Here is a 17,987-nt window from a genome sequence, read left to right as displayed (position 1 = left end):
TTAAAAAAAATGTAGTAGTATTTTTTTACATTGACAGATAAAATTGTATGTATTTACCATGTACAACATGATGTTTTGAAGTATACATACATTGTAGAATGACTAACTCTAGGTAATTAACACATGCATTATCTCACACAGTAATTTTTGTGGAGAGAATGCTTTATAACCACTCTTGCATTTTTCAAGACTACAATATATTATTAACTACAGTCACCATGTTATGCAGTAGATCTCTTGAACACACTCTTCCGGCTTAACTGAAAGTTGGATCCTTTGACAAAACATATTTTCAATTCCTCCTTCAACTCATAACCACCACAGCTTGTAACCACCAGTCTACTCTCTCTTTATATGAGATCAACTTTTTTAGCTCCCACACGCAAGTGTGATATTTGTTTTCCTGTGTCCAGCCTATTTCACTTTACATAATGTCCTCCAGATTCATCCATGTTGCTGCAAATGACAAGATTTTCTTCTTTTTAAAGGCTGAATAGTATTCCATTATGTATATATATATCACATTTTCTTTATCAGTTCATTTATTGATGAACATTTAGGTTGATTCCATATCTTGGCTTTTATGAATAATCACAATCAATTAGCTATAAATGCATGAATTTATTTCTGGGCTGTTGGTTCCATTGATCAACGCATCTGTTTTTATGCCAGTACCATGCTTTCTGGTTAATACAGTTTATGGTGTATTTTGAAGTCAGATTGTGTGATGTCTCTAGCTTTGTTCTTTTTCTCAAGATTGCTTTGGCTATTTTGGATCTTTGGTTTTTCCATAGGAATTTTAGGATTGTTTTTTCTATTTATGTGATTAACATCATTGGTATTTCTATAGGGATTGCATTGAATCTGCAGATCACTTTGGGTAGTACGAACTTTTTTTAATTTAAAAACTTCTTTAATTATTAATTTTTGTATATACATAGTAGGTGTATTATTTATAGGATACATGAGATAGTTTGATACAGGCATACAATGTGTAATAAGCACATCAGGGTAAATGGGTTACCCAAAACCTCAAGCATTTATCCTTTCTTTGTGTTTCATACAATCTGATTATACTCTTAATTATTTTAAAGTGTGCAATAAATTATTGTTGACTGTAGTTGCCCTCTTGTGCTATCAAATACTAGATCTTATTTAGTCTAACTACATTTTTGTGTGCATTAATCATCCTCACTCTCTGCCCCCCTGCTTGGGTAGAATGAACATTAACAATATTAATACTATTTTTTTCAATCCACAAACACAGGACATCTTTCCATTTATTTGTGTCTTCCTCGATTTTTTCATTAATGTTTTGTAATTTTCAGTGTACAGATCTTTCACCTTCTTGGATAACTTTATTCCTAACTATTCTTTTAACTGTTATAAATGGGATTGTTTTCTTGATTTCTTTTTCAGATAGCTTGCTATTAATGCATAGAAATGCCACTGCTTTTTGTATGTTAATTTTGTATCCTGCAACTTTACTGAATTTATTTATTAGTTCTAAAGTCTTTAAGGTTTTCTTTACATAAGAATATGCCATCTACAAACAGATATAGTTTAATTTCATCCAATTTACTTTTTCAATTTGGATGGCTTTTATTTTTTCCTCTTGCCTAATTGCATTGGCTAGGACTTCTAGTACTATACTTTGGGTACTAGTAACAAGAATGGGCATCTTGGTCTTTTTCCAGATCTTAGAGAAAAATCTTCCCACTCTTCTCCATTGAGTATGATATTAGCTGTGGGTTTGTCATATATGACCTTTATTCTGTTGAGGTACATTATTTCTTTTTTTTTTTTTTTTTTTTTTTGAGACAGAGTCTTGCTCTGTCACCCAGGCTGGGGTGCAGTGGCCGGATCTCAGCTCACTGCAAGCTCTGCCTCCCGGGTTTAGACCATTCTCCTGCCTCAGCCTCCCGAGTAGCTGGGACTACAGGCGCCCGCCACCTCGCCCGGCTAGTTTTTTGTATTTTTTAGTAGAGACGGGGTTTCACCGTGTTAGCCAGGATGGTCTCGATCTCCTGACCTCGTGATCCGCCCGTCTCGGCCTCCCAAAGTGCTGGGATTACAGGCTTGAGCCACCGCGCCCGGCCGAGGTACATTATTTCTATACCTAATTTGCTGAGAGATTTTTAATCATGAAAGAAAGTTGAATTTTGTCAAATTTTTTCTTGAGACGGAGTCTCGCTCTGTCACCAGGCTGGAGTGCAGTGGCTTGATCTTGGCTCACTGCAACCTCCACCTCTCAGGTTCAAGTGATTCTTCTGCCTCAGCCTCTTGAGTAGCTGGGATTATAGGAGCCCACTACCATGCCCAGCTAATATTTTGTATTTTTAGCAGAGATGGGGTTTCACCATATTGGCCAGGTTGGTCTTGAACTCCTGACTTCAGGTAATCTGCCTGCCTCGGCCCCCCAAAGTGCTGGGATTACAGGTGTGAGCCACTGTGCCTGACCAGAATTTTGTCAAATGCTTTTTCTGCAGGTATTGAGATATTAATTTGGTTTTATCCGTCATTCTGTTAATATAATGTATCACATTTATTGATTTACATGTGTTGAACCATCCTTGCATCCCTGGGATGAATCTCAATTGATGATGGTAAATGATATTTTTAATATTATGTTAAATTTGGTTTGCTAACACTTTATTGAGGATTATTGCAGCTATATTCATCAGGGATATTGGTCTGTAGTTTTTTTGTAGTGTCTTTGGCTTTGGTATCAGGGTTATGCTGTTCTTGTAAAATAAACATGGACATAGTTTTTCCTCTTCAGTTTTTTGGAAGAGTTTGAGAATAATTAGTATCCGTTCTTCATTAAATTTGATAGAATTCATCAGTGAAGCCACCAGGTCCTAGGCTTTTCTTTGATGGGAGAGTTTTGATTACTGATTTAATTGCTTTACTTGGTATTGGTGTGTTAAGGTTTTTCACTTTTTCATAACTCAGTCTTGATTTTTTGTGTGCTTCAGAATGTATCTATTTCTTATAAGTTATCTCATTTGTTGATATATACTTTTTCATAATAGTCTCTTATGATCCTTTGTATTTCTATTGTGCCAATTGTAATATCTACTTTTTATTTATGATTTTATTTATTTGAGTTTTCTCTCTTTATTTCTCAGCCTAGCTAAAAGGTTTGTTGATTGTGTTTCTTTTCTAAAAAACAATTCTTAGGTTTGTTGATTTTAAAAATTGTTTTTCTAGGCCGGGCGCGGTGGCTCAAGCCTGTAATCCCAGCACTTTGGGAGGCCGAGACGGGCAGATCACGAGGTCAGGAGATCGAGACCATCCCGGCTAACATGGTGAAACCCCGTCTCTACTAAAAAAAATACAAAAAACTAGCCGGGCGAGGTGGCGGGCACCTGTAGTCCCAGCTACTCGGGAGGCTGAGGCAGGAGAATGGCGTGAACCCAGGAGGCGGAGCTTGCAGTGAGCTGAGATCCGGCCACTGCACTCCAGCCTGGGCGACAGAGCGAGACTCCGTCTCAAAAAAAAAAAAAAACAAAAAAACAAATAAAAATTGTTTTTCTAGTTTCAATTTTATTTATTTCCATTCTAATCTTTATTATTTTTCTTCCTCCTTAAGTTTGGGTTTCATTTGTTTTTGTTTTCCTAGCTCCTTGAAATACAACATTAAATTGTTTATTTGAGATTTTTCTTCTTTATTATGTAGGCATTTATGGCTATAAACTTTTCGCTTAGTACTATTGTTGTTGTATCTCATAGGTTTTGGTACGTTGTGTTTCCATTTTTGTTTGTCTCAAGAAGTTTTTTCTTTTCTCTTTTAATTTTTTTTATTGACCCATTGGTTGTTCAGAGGGTGTGCTGTTTAATTTCCACATATTGGATAATTTTCTGAAGTTCCTCCTGTTATTTAATTCTAGTTTTATATTATTGTGTTCTGAAAAAATACTTGATATAATTTCAATCTTCTTAAATTTGTTAAGGTTTTTTTTGGCTTAACATATAATCTATCCTGGAGAATGTTCTGTATGCACTTGAGAACAATATATATTCTGCTGATGTTGGATGGAATATTCTGTGTATGTATGTTAGGTCCATTTGATCTAGAATGTAATTTATTCCAACGTTTTCTTATGGATTTTCCATCTGGACGATCTGCACATTGCTGAAAGTGGGGAGTTGAAATTTTTTGCTATTATTGTATTGCAGTCTATATTTTTTCTTTAGATCTATAAATATTTGCATTGTGAGTTTAGAAACTCAGATGTCATGTCAGGTGCATATATATTTATAATTGTTATATCCTCTTGCCAAATTGACTCTTCTTATCATTATATAATGACCTTCTTTTTACAGTTTTGACTTAAAGTTTATTTTATCTCATGTAAGTATAGCTACATTTGCTCTCTTTTGGTTCTCATATGCATGGAACATCTTTTTCCATCTCTTCACTTTCAGTTTGTATGTGTTCTTATAGGGGAAGGTAAGTCTCTTGTCTCTTGTAAGCAGCATATAATTGTGTCCTTTTTTTCAACTCATCAGCTATTCTGTGTTTTAGTTGGAGATTTTAATCCATTATGTTCAAAGTAATTTTTGATAAGTAAGAACTTACCACAATTTCGTCAATTGTGTTCTAATTGTTTAGTAGATCTTTGCTTCTTTCTTCCTCTTTGACTGTATTATTTTTTGGCTAAGTGATATTCTCTAGTGGTATGTTTTGTTTCTTTGATTTTAATGTTTTTGCCTATCTATTATGCTTTTGCTTTTGGTTATCATGAGAGTTACAAGAACTATCTTATAGATGTAATAGGATATTTTAAGCTGACACAAACATAACTTTGATCACACACAAAAAAGCTCTATACTTTGACACCATTTCCCACTCACATTTTCAAAATTTACATCCTTTTATATTGAATAACCCTTAAGAAATTCTTGTAGGTATTATTATTATTTTTTATGGCTTTGTTTTTTAACTTTCAAACTAAAGATACAAGGAATTTACATACCACCATTACAGTTTTAGGTGTTTTTTGGCATTTGATTGACTGTTTACTTTTACCAGTGAGTTTATACTTTCAGATCTTTTTGTATTACTTATTAGTATCCTTTTCTTTCAGCTTGAAGAACTCTCTTGAGCATTTCTTGCAAGACAGGTCAATTGGTAATGAACTCCCTCAGCTTTTGTTTGTCTGGGAAAGTCTTCATCTGTCTTTCATTTCTGAAGAACAGCCTTATAAGTACACTGTTCTTGGTTGCCAGTTTTTTTTCAAATCCTTCATAATATTGAATACATCATCACACTTTATCCTGGCCTGTAAAGTTTCTGCTAAGAAGCTTGCTGCAAGCTGTATTAGAACTTCTTATGAGCTATTTGCTTCTTTTGTTTTGCTGCTTTCAGTATCCTCTCTTTGTCTTTAATTTTTGACAGTTTGATTACAATATGTCTTCGTGTATTGATTGAATCTAATTAAAGACTTTTGACCTACCTGTACCTGGATATTTACTTCTTTCTCCAAGTTTGAAAAGTTTTCTGCTACTATTTCTATAAATAAGCTGTCTAACCCTTTATTTGTTTCTTCCCTTTCTTAAATTCCTATGACTTAAAAATTTGCTCTTTTGATACTGACTCATAAATCTCATAAGCTTTCTTCATTTCTTTTTATTCTTTTTTTCTCCTAAGATTGTATATTTTAAAATAAATGTCTTTTAGGTCACAGATTTTTCTTCTGTCTGATCAGTTCTATTGTTGATGCTCTCTGTTGCACTGTTTATTTCATTCATTGTATTTTCAGCTCTATATTTTCAGTTTGATTTTTTGAAAAATATTTAAATATCTCCATCAAAATGTAAGTCACTTATTGTTTTCCTCACATCATCAAATTGTTTCTCTGTATTTTCTTGAAGTTCATCAAGCTTCCTTATAAAGTTATTTTGATTCTTTGTTAAGCAGTCTATACATCTTTATTTCTTTATTGTCAGTCAGTAGCAAATATTGCATTCATTTGGTGATGTCATCCTACTCTGATTGTTCTTGATCCTTGTGGTTATGCATTGATATCTGTGCATGTGAAGAAGTAGGTACTTATTTCAGTTTTCACAGACTGGTTTTGACTGGAAAAGTTTGACTGGAAATTTAGTTAGCTGTGTTCCAGAAAAAGAACTAAGTCGTCTTGCATAACTGTAACTTTATAGGAATTGAACAATAAGTCCCCTTTTCTCCCTCATCTCAACCCCTGGTAACCGTAGATCTATTCTTTGCTTTTATGCGTTTGATTATTTAGGTACCTCATATAAGTGGAATCAAACTATATTTGCTCATATTTGACTGGTTTATTTCACTTAATGCAATATTATTTATGTTGTCACAAATGGCAGGATGGTTTTACTTTTTAAAGATTGAATAATATGACACTATATGTGTATATCACATTATCATATCCATTATCTATTGACTGACATTTATTGAGAGAATATGTCTCACATTAAGTGTTCTTGCTATATAAAAACACAAAATACAAACAAAAAAATAACAAAAACACTCAAACCACAAAGGAACATAAAGAAAATGTGGGAGAGATGGATGTATCTATTAACTTGATTGGGGTGGTGGTTTCATGAATATATTCATGTGTCCAAGCTCATCAAATTGTACAATTAAATATTTTTGTATGTCAAGTATACCTCAATGAAGCTGTTTTTTCCCCCCAAAAAGTAATGTTTTCAATAGAAGGTGAGAAATTTAGTTAGCTATGTTCCAGAAAAAGACAAAGTATTTTGGTGAATAGACAAAATCCCTATCACATCTTCTCCATCTGTAACCAAGTACTTTTGCAGAAACACTCTTCAGGTGGTAGTGCCAGAGCAAAATTCTCATGATTGATAGTCTGACTGTCTTGCTTTCTTAGGACCCAAGACAATTTTTAAAAACTTGATAATTATAAATAATGGTGCCTCCTGCTTCAAATAACTCTCAGCATCTCAGATGATTTTTACAGAGTTCCTGTTTACTTTGACAAAGTGGACTTTTTCTGGGTACAAGACAAAGTTTCAGACAATTCCTCATTCAAAGTGGTCCCAGAAGTCAAGAGATTGGTGGATATTTTGGGACAGTACCCAGGTTTTGCGAGTTTTCATTCTTTTATTAGTAGGCAGTAAGTATATCAGGTAAGAATTTACCTGACTTGGATTGGCCATGCAGTAAATGTTAGATATAGGTTAGCCAATATCCTTATTGTCTTTAATTGATTTGAAAAAATAATCACTTTTTGTCCCTTCTGCTGATAGCAAGGATAATATTAGGCTGAGTGTAAGCAGAATAGAAGCAATAGGTTTTTATGAGAAAGGGAGGTGTACTAGTCCATTTTCATGGTACTGATAAAGACATACCTGAGACTGGGAAGAAAAGGAGGTTTAATTGAACTTACAGTTCCACATGGCTGGGGAGGCCTCAGAATCATGGCAGGAGGTGAAAGGTACTTCTTTTATGGTGGTGGCAAGAGAAAATGAGGAAGATGCAAAAGTGGAAACCCCTGATAAAACCATCTGATCTTGTGAGACTTATCCACTACCACGAGAACAGTATGGGAGGAATTGCTCCCACGATTCAAATTATCTCCCAATGGGTCCCTCCCACAACACGTGGGAATTATGGGAGTATACTTCATGATGAGATTTTGGTGGGGCACAGAGCCAAACCACATCAGGAGGAGCTTTGAGAAAGAAGAAAACAATGTGTAAGCAAAGTGACATAGAAGAGGAAGAAAAGGCTGAAAATGGAAGAAAAAACAATGAATGATGTAAGAGGAAGAGAACAGAGAAGTGATAAAAATTAGGTACAATACAAGACATTTCAATAACTGGAATGTTCCTAATAATGTGGGATCCTGTGGGCTGTATATTTGTGCGCTACCTCTCCTTACCTTTATTGATATTCCTTTTTGCTTACTGCTGACTTATATATCATTTGGGAAATCTTGAAGGATTACTTTTATTTTTGTAATCTACCTGATGACTGAATGAGAGTATTAATATATACATAAAGAGTAAATGAGCTGTCCTAGGAATCTACTTAATTACTACCTGCCTATTGAAGGAACAGGCCTCAAAATAATAAGAGCCTTTTATGACAAACCCATAGCCAATATCATAGTGAACAGGCAAAAGCTGAAAGCATTCCCTTTGAAAACTGGCACAAGACAAGGATGTCTTCTCTCACCACTCCTATTCAACATAGTATTGGAAGTTCTGACCAGGGCAATCAGGCAAGAGAAAGAAACAACGAGTATTCGAATAGGAACAGTGGAAGTCAAATTGACTTTGTTTGCAGATGATCTGATTCTACATCTATTGCCTCAGCCCCAAAGCTTCTTAAGCTGATAAACAATTTCAGCAAAGTCTCAGGATACAAAATCAATGTGCAAAAACCATAAGCATGCCTATGCACCAAAAACAGACAAGCAGATAGCCAAATCATTAATGAACTCCCATTCACAATTCCTACAAAGGGAACAAAATACCTAGGAATAAAACTAACAAGAGGAGTGAAGGACCTTCTCAAGGAGAACTGCAAACCACTGTTCGAGGAAATCAGAGAGGACACAAACAAATGGAAAACATACCATGCTTATGATAGGAAGACTCAATATCGTGAGAATGGCCACACTGCCCAAAGTAATGCTTTAATGCTTTTCCCATAAAAAAACCATTGACACTCTTTACGGAATTAGAAAAAACTATTTTAAAATTTACGTGGAACCAAAAAATAGCACATATAGCCAAGATAATCCTAAGCAAAAAGAACAAAGCTGGAGGCATCACACTATCTGACTGCAAACTATACTACAAGTCTACAATAACCAAAACAGCATGGTACTGGTACAAAAACAGACACATAGACCAATGGAACAGAATAGAAAACACAGAAATAAGACTACACATCTACTACCACCCAATTTTTGACAAACCTGACAAAAATAAAATGGAGATACATGTACCATTCAGGACATAGGCATGGGCAAAAATTTCATGACCAAGACATCAAAAGCAATTGCAATGAAAGCAAAAATTGACAAATGGGATCTAATTAAACTAAAGAGCTTCTGCACAGCAAAAGAAACTATCATCAGGTAGAAGAGATAACCTACAGAATGGGAGAACATTTTTGCAACCCATTTATCTGGCAAAGTTCTACTATCTGGAATCTATGAGGAATTTAAACAAATTTACAAGAAAATAGCAAACAACTCCATTAAAAAGTGGGCAAAGGAAATGAACAGACACTTCTCAAAAGAAGACATTTATGCATCCAAGAAACATATGAAAAGAAGCTCAGCATGTGTATTAGTCTGTATTCATGCTGCTGATAAAGACATACCTGAGACTGGGAAGAAAAAGAGGTTTAATTGGACTTACTGTTGCACATGGCTGGGAGGTTTCAGAATCCTGTCAGAGGGCAAAGGGCACTTCTTACTAAAGAAAATGTGGTACATATACATCATGGAATACTATGCAACCATACAAAAGGATGAGATCATGTCCTTTGCAGGGACATGGATGGAGCTGGAAGCTGTTACTCTCAGAAAACTAAAGCAGGAACAGAAAACCAAACACCACATGTTCTTACTCATAAGTGGGAGCTGAACAATGAGAATACATATACACAGGGAGGGGAACAGCATTCACTGGGGCCTGTTGGGAGGGTGGTGGGAGGAGGGAGAGCATCAGGAAAAATAGCTAATGCATGCTGGGCTTAATACTTAGGTGACAGGTCGATAGGTGCAGCAAACCACTAGGACACACATTTACCTATGTAACAAACCTGCACATCCTGCATGTGTACCCTGGAACTTAAAATAAAATTAAATTTAAAAAATTACTATCTAGCATTTTTCAGCATGAGCAAATGATAGCACAAATTTATACAGGTCACTTATTTGAATATCACTCATTAATCTAATTAACACCCACTCCTTCTTGGTCAGGTAGATAAAATATGCATTGTTATTTTAGCAGGAAATGGAAGCCCAAAGAAGAACAATATAGTGATGAAACTCACCACTTGACTGAGAAGTGGAGCTATTTATTTATTTAACAAAAGTTTATTGAGGTACTATTGTGTGGGAGATAATAAAAGGGATACAGAGAATAAAAGATAATTATTTTCTTTAAGAGGGAGGTGACAAATGAATGTTCACTATATGCCAAGGGCTATGCTAGGTATGTCCCATGCTTTTAATTCTCACACCCACCCTGCAAGGCAGAACTCTCACAATTTCTCAGATAAGGAAGGTCAGGGAATTTGTATAATCTGTCTATGGAGACAAAAGTAGTTAAGTGGAGAAGCTGGAATTTGAGCTCAGATGTCACTGGGTTCTGAGTTCAACTTTCTTCCATCATGTTGTTGCTTTTTATTGCAAGGAGCTCATCTTATACCTATAAAAACAGAATGAACGAATCAAGACCACCATTTATTTCCTTAGACCCACATGTTAATCAAATTAAGTGTCATTCCCTAAGCATTCTACATTCTCTTGTCTCATTATCTTTGCTCATGTCTTTTCCCAAGCTTAAAACGCCCTCCAATCACCACTATTTATCACAGTGCTGCCCATTTATTAAGACTCAGTTTAAAACCTATCTCATGAGGCTGAAACCTTCTCTCATTTTTCCAGCAGGAATGATTTCTCCCTCCTTAAAACTTGTATTTATCATGCAAGATAATTTGCTTAGTTGTTTTTGCATGTCTTATTGTGTCTTTGTAGTAGGTAATCTCAAGGACATCCCCCAGTGATCCCCATCTTCTATTGTTACACCTAGTATACTTACTGCAATCCTCTCTCCTTAAATGTGGGCTGGATTTATTGATCTAGTCTAAAGAACAGTATATGACAGAGGTTTTGGGATGTCACTTCTGACATTAGCTAACAAAAATGTTGTAGCTCCTGTATTGAGCACTCACTTTTACTTTCTTTTGGATTTTTTGCTCTGGAGAAAGGAAGTTGTCACATAGAGAGGTTCATGTGGCAAGGATCATGGTGAGTGAGTGAGGAAGTAGATTCACCCTAATTGAGCTTTCAGATGAGACTTCAGCCTTTTGACAGCTTGAATGCTACCTCATGAGAGACCTTGATACAGAGGCAGTCAGCTAACATGTAGCCAGATCCTGACCTACAGAAATTGTACAATTATAATAAATATTTGTTGTATTATATGACTACATTTTGGGGCAACTTATTTTGAATCAACAGGTAGCCAATATAGTACTACTAGAGAGCAAATGTCTTATAAGTTGGAGTCTCTTTCTTCTTTGTTTTTATCTGCATAATCAAGCAGGGCATTTTGCATTAGTGGCAGGAAGAAATACCCTCCCTCATGTTTATGATACTGGTGAGAAAAATTTGTAATAAAAAAAGATCTTATTAGAATTGATAACATCTCTCCTAGATAGCAAAGAAAGAGCTAGTCTCAATTACTATGGTGGCTCAGGGAAGGGCCAAAAACATCTAGTCCTGAAATACCAAGATTCTTGTTGCATAAAGGACAGCACCTCAAGACATGTTGATAGAAGAAATGCCTTTTCTTCACAAACAATTAGATTTGATTATCCTCAGGGAAAAATTCTTGGTTACCTTGGCATGTATTTGTTTATTAGATAAAGTAATGAGAAAGCCAGTTAAAGTTCTCCCTGAGAGGGGAGGAAACAGAATTGTGGAAATATCTTTGCTTTTGCTCTTGGCACCAGATTTCACCTTTTCCCTTCTCCCTCCTTTTCTGTGTTTGCAACTGAGCATCTCAATTAACACCTCAATAAAGCCTGGGGACTTTAGTGTTGAAGCCTCACGAGAAGCTACCAAGAATTCTCCTTTTTCCAGGGGGGTAGTGCAGTTTCCCAAGTGTGTTAGTTCATTTTGTGCTGCTATAACAGAATACCACAGACTGGATAATTTATAAACATTAAAATAGAAATTTATTTCTTACAGTTCTGGAGGATGAGAGGTACATGATCCAGGTGCCAGCATATTTGGTGTCTGGTGAGGGCTTGGTTTCCACTTTCAAGATGGTGCCTTGAATGCTGCATCCTCTGGAGAAAAGGAATGATTTTCCTCACCTGGCAGAGGAACAGAAGAGAGCAAACCCACTCTTAGAAGCCCTCCTTATAGTGACATTAAATCCATGCATTAGGATGGAGTCCTCATAACCTAAACACCACTTATTAGACGGCACCCAACTCTGTTCCATTGGGGATTAAGTTTCAACATGAGTTTTGGAGGGAACAAACATTCAAACCATGGCACCATGGGAGGGAGTAAGATCACCAACCTAGCTTGATGAAGGGAGGGAATGCTTGAGATGAAAAAGTAGCTAAGAGATGGTAAATATCCCTGTAAGTCAGGGACTGCAAGCCCTCTTCCTCAGGGCACAAAGCAAAGGTGAATCTGAAGGAAAGTTACAACCACTGTTTCTTCTGGACCATCCCTCTTTTGAGAGTTACTTGGCCATTACACAAAGATTCTTCATATCTCCATTGAATCAGATAAACCTGGGCAGGTTAGGATAAAGGTACTCAGGAAGGTGTGACCACTATAATGGTTCCCCAGCATCTTGCAGGAGTCTTCAGGAGTAAGGTGGAAGGCAGACTGTATCTTTGCTCCTTTTATTCTTCAATCCCCAACTCTGGGAATTATTAGAAGAAGTCTTTTAGATTAGTGCTCAAATTCCTTATTTCATTGTAGACTTGTGGGTAACAGTTTCTGAACAGACTCCTTGCTGTCAGCACAGGAAGGACCTATGAGCTGACAGTGGCTCCAAACATTCCAAGGCACAAGGAACACTGCGATTAAATCCCCCAATTTCTCTCTTTAGGTCAGTTGTCCCAAACCAGAGGCATTAGCACTTTTGGAATGTGCACCTCTAGAATGAGTATTTGGCAAGAATGACTTAAAAAATCAATTTCTTTATAGGGTTTTGACTTAAGGTCTAAGTGTATCAGGGCATGTCAAGAAGAGGTAAGAAAATTTATCTTTAAAAATTAACCTTAAAACTGCATTGATGAAAACCCTTATTTTATTTTGCCTTGTGAGTTTATTACCACTGCTAGAGCTCAAGTTCTCACGTAGGGTAAAGAAATGTTCTGTTTTTTCCAATATGTTCTCATTTGTTTCCTGCCAATGTTTTTTACTATTATGAACATATTTGTTGTGTGTGTGTGTTTTAATTAAATCTGGCTTTGTCAGGCTAACAAGTTTCTCATTATTGGCAAATACAGAAATACTAATGTAATGTGCTATTTATTGACCATGGAAAGGTAAAGGATTAGATGTTTTGTGCTGGCTTGTGGGGGGACCTCAATTCATAACCTTCTGCCCCTTATGAAAATTATCTTAAAATTATCTTAAAATTAATTTTAAGATATTTTAAATATTATCTTAATTATTGTTGAATATTATCTTAAAATTAATCACAGAAAAAAATTCAAAAAAAATGTTTAAAAAGAGAGTGAGAAAAAGAAAAAATGCTACTCAACACACGTATTTAACCTAAATAAACACAGATTGAAGGAACAATCCACAAGAATTATCTTCATTATTCTACAGCCAACAGTAAAGGCTTATATCCCATTATGGTAATGAGCAAACCTTTGAACTTTGCATTGTTCATTGCCAGGCATCAGCACTTAAGGCTTAGGCAAACAATGTTGTACAATTGCTTTAGGGAGTTGCTAGGATAATACCTCGGCTTGTGTTTCTGAGCAGGCTTGATCCTTGCTTCCTAGTCTGCATTTCTCAAAGCAGAGGCTGGAAAGGCATAGCATCAAGATTCTCTCTGTGCTGTAGTAATTCCCCTTGTTGGTAAGCAGTGGATGGACATGGAGGCAGGTGATTTGTCCTGTCAAGTCTTGATAGTGCTATTAACTCTAAGTCTCTGCAAACCTTTTTGAGCTCATATTGAGAATATCCTAATACTGTGATGGAGTCTTAACTAAAACATGCAACTTATCTAAACGTTTGAAAGGACCAACTGGGAAAAGTGTACCACAGGGGAAACCATAGTACTTTGGAGTTAGATGGGCCTGGGTTTGAAACTTACCTAGAACAAATTATTCAACTTTCTGTTTTCCCCACTGCAATATGGGTGACATAATAGTATCATGCCCCATATGTCTGTGTCTGATGAAGAGCAAAATGCTCAGTAAGTAGAAATTTCTAAGGAGTTTCTATAAGATTATTCCAATGACTAATTGAATATGTTTAGTTTTAAGGCTGAACTTCCTAGAAAATTTAATTGAAAATCTGATTGGATATATGTGGGTGTGTAGTTTTAATGAAAAAAAAAATCAGCCAAAACCAATATTTGCCTTGATGGGTTGTAATGCTCTCTGCAAATACTTGATTTATTGCTTGGATTTATTATTTATTAAATTACGACATTAGCTACATCTTTAATCTTAGAAATCCTTAGTTGGATTGAGAGGAGCAATGTGTCTCTCTGATTTTCTAATCATCTAATCATGGAAGAATTTGAGTACATAAATAAGATTTCATCAAAGCTATTATTTATTTATTGAATCCTGGGAGTTTTAAAAACATAATTTAGGTATATCATAGGGGCTAAGATAGATTCTATTCCACTCCAGTGGTATGTCCTGTTTTTCCTGGAAATTCAGCCAGATTTTGCCTCCCAGCATCCCTTTGCAGTTAGTTGAGGCCATGTGACTGAATTCTAGCCAATGGATTGTGAATGAAAATGTTATGCTCCACCATCCTGCTTGCCTGGCTCATTGAAACTTCTATGTGCTTCTCCATGCTCCCTTTTTCCTTCTAGATGGCCTGAGTGTCCATGACTTCAGGTGCATCTTGAAAGCTACGTATAGAAGATGGAAAAGCCTCTGTCATCTCCATCAATGTAATCTCCAAATAACTACTTAGACAAAGGACAGCTTACTACCTCCTTCATTGCCCAGTACTATTAGGTGAGTAAGAAATAAACCTCTTTATATTAGACAAAATATGTATTTTGGGGATTTTCTTGTTCCAACAGTTAGCTTGACCTAACTATTATGTGTATTCTATTACCGTAGACTAGGGAGTGCCTTTAAATTTTATCTATTCAAACATTCTGCCTTTGTCAGTAACAGGATGTCTACTGGGTTTCATGAAGAAATTGAGATTGAGGAAAGGCAGAAAGAGGCTTCAAAGAATAGTTAATATATTTCATAGCCACATTTTCTCAGCTGATACTACTTCATAATGTTAAAACTTCTCAAGTTCTTTGAGATTGTTTCCCTTTGTGCCTGGTACGGAACTGTCCATATTACTCACGTGAGTGAAAATTACCATTGAGTTTGCTTCTGCCTGTTGTTTGGGATGATATAAAGAACAGTTACCAAGATCAAAGTAGAATTTCTGGCTGAGGGAAAAAAGTGATTTCGAGAAAGGGAGAGAGAGCAAGTGGGAGTTCACTAGGTATTGATTGTGTGCTAAGATGGTGACAGCTGAGTGAAAGCCCAAATGTTAAAAAAGTGCTTTCATGATACTGAATGCTGGGTGCATTGTCAAGGGAGAAGGGCGAAGCCTTGGCACAGATAAGATATGTGACTTTGGCAAATCACTAAAATTCTCTGGGCTGGGTTTTCTAATCATAAAGGGGATCTGACCAGATAATTTCTAAGATGCCTTACCTCTAAATATTTGACCCCAAGCCATATGAGTAAAAATTTAATGTGCTGATAGTCATATATTAGTGCTGTAGTATAATAAACAGGCGAATCCCCTGTCTTCTCCCTCTTCCTCCACAAATACTCCATGGCTCATTAATATATAGGCATAATATAATTTTTCAGGGCTTGGTGGTGATGCTCAGTGACATCTTCTGCAGATCCACATGGGCAGGGCATCTGGGGCAGCTACATTCAATTTTAAATAAAACAAAGCAAAGTAGCAGCTGTTTGGCATTAGAGGGAATTTTAAGCCTGTATTCCAATTCCACCAAGGGAGGGAGTAAACAAAAGTGAATAACATTTTAAGCCAGTGAGTCTGAAATATTTAATGCCATCTGCAGTCTCTCAATAGGTGGTCATCACCTGCAATGTACTCTCATTTTCCTTTAAAAGCAGAATTGACAATAATTTACGATAGGATAAAAGATGCATTGGCATTCAAAATACTAAATTCTTAGTTCGTCTTCAGTGCTCTTGCCATAATTATGAGTTATTCGTCTAAGTCTGTTTTCCATTATAGCTAAAAACATCAGACAGGAAATTCAAATTCTACATGGTAGGATCAAAAGTGGATCTTGTTTTTCTATAGCAACATGGTTGAACTTCATAGTGAAGTTTGAACCTGACAGCATTCATGTTCAAATGTCCAAGCACTGCATTTCTGATACTGTGGAAGCACAGGCACGCTGTGTGATATTGTGCAGCATTTGATCCTGCCTGACTTCTGTGTCTCAGGCTATCACCAAAGATATTTATAGTTGCCTTATGCCAATGTACTTGTTAAAGCTAGGTAATACTAATGTAAGATGGTCACATTTATCTTGAATGCTGCGGCAGGGTACCATGTGTGCTCCCTGCACTACTGTCTCCTTGTTCCTTTTGTTTTTTCCTAACTCATTCATTCATTTTTGAACAAATATTTCTTAAGAGGCAGCCATATGCTAGATATTTTAATAAGTATTGGAGATACACGGGCAAATAGGATAGATCTATTCCCTCTCTTTACCATCTAGTACAGAAAATAGACACTGAGCAATTAGTTACAAGGATAATAAATGAAGAGTTTGCAAAGCAAGAGAGAGTGGCTGAGCCTTAAGGGCTGGGTGGCAATGAACCAGGCAAAGAGGGTAGAGAGGGCATTTGAAGAGGTGAGGGCAGCTCCAGCAAGTAAATTTATGCTGAATGTATTCAGTAAACATATGTGTGATCCCTTGAGGGGCTTTGGTGTCTGTGTCTTGTAGGAGTTTGAGAACAAGTCAGTAGGTTCAGGACATGAGCCTGGGGGGACCGGCAGCAGTCTGATCCCAGATGCTCTGATGTGCCGTTTTGGGGAGTTTAGACTATTTCTGGTAGATAAGCGTCATTGAGGGTTAAACAAGAAAGTCAGATGATCTTTTTACGTTTTATAAGACTCAGTGGTAGGGAAATTGGATTTGAGGGAACGGACAAGAAAGCAGGATTTCATAAGAAGCTTTCTCTCTTCTGTGGAAGCAGTCACAGATCTACACACGCTTCTCTCTGATGGAAAGGCTGCCTGTGAGCCTCTTCTAATTTGTGCTGGGAGGTATCCACCCATATTTCAATGCCCATCCTAAGTACCACTCCCTCGGTGGACCTTCACTCTCAGAATTTGCCTCTTCATTTGAAAAAAAATTTTTTTTTTTAATCCCTCACCCACCTCCTGCCCCTTTTCCCGGAGTCCCCAGACTACATTATATCATCATTCTGTCTTTTTTTTTTTTTTTTTTGAGACAGAGTCTCGCTCTGTCAGCCAGGCAGGAGTGCAGTGGCATGATCTCCGCTCACAGCAACTTTTGCCACCCAGGCTCAAGCAATTCTCTTGCCTCAGCCTCCCAAGTAGCTGGGATTACAGGCATGTGCCACTATGCCCAGCTAATTTCTTTTTGTATTTTTAGTAGAGACGGAGTTTCACCATGTTGGCCAGGCCAGTCTCGAACTCCTGACCTCAGGTGATCCACCCACCTTGGCCCCCACCAAAGTGCTGGGTTTACAGGCGTGAGCCACCACGCCTGGCCCATTATGTGATTCTTACACCTTCGCTTCCTCATCACTTATCTCTCACTTACATGTGAGAACATATGATATTTGGTCTTCCATTCCTGAGTTAATTCACTTAGAATGATGGTCTCCAGGGCGACAGAGCAAGACTTCGTCTCCAAAAAAAAAAAAAAAAAAAAAAAGAATGATGATCTCCAATTCCATCCAGGTTGCCGCAAATTGCAATATTTGATTCCCTTTTATGGCTGAGTAGTATTTCATGGTGTATATGTACCAC

At 36.7% G+C, this 17,987-nt stretch overlaps 1 long non-coding RNA gene across 1 annotated transcript in view; it reads left to right on the top strand.

Annotated features, from left to right (window-relative positions):
* The window catches only part of LOC144340914 (uncharacterized), a 38,760-nt gene extending 22,204 nt beyond the window's left edge, over positions 1-16,556 (top strand). The window contains exons 5-6 of the long non-coding RNA XR_013417460.1: positions 14,797-14,944; positions 16,212-16,556. This is a non-coding gene — a long non-coding RNA (uncharacterized LOC144340914). The remainder of the gene's footprint in view (positions 1-14,796; positions 14,945-16,211) is intronic.
* Positions 16,557-17,987: the final 1,431 nt, after the last annotated feature.

This window comes from Macaca mulatta, chromosome 5, assembly GCF_049350105.2.
Source record: "Macaca mulatta isolate MMU2019108-1 chromosome 5, T2T-MMU8v2.0, whole genome shotgun sequence".
In the NCBI taxonomy this organism is placed as follows: Eukaryota; Metazoa; Chordata; class Mammalia; order Primates; family Cercopithecidae; genus Macaca; species Macaca mulatta.
Note: the sequence above shows the minus strand (reverse complement) of the source record. Positions and strands in the feature narration are given on the sequence as shown.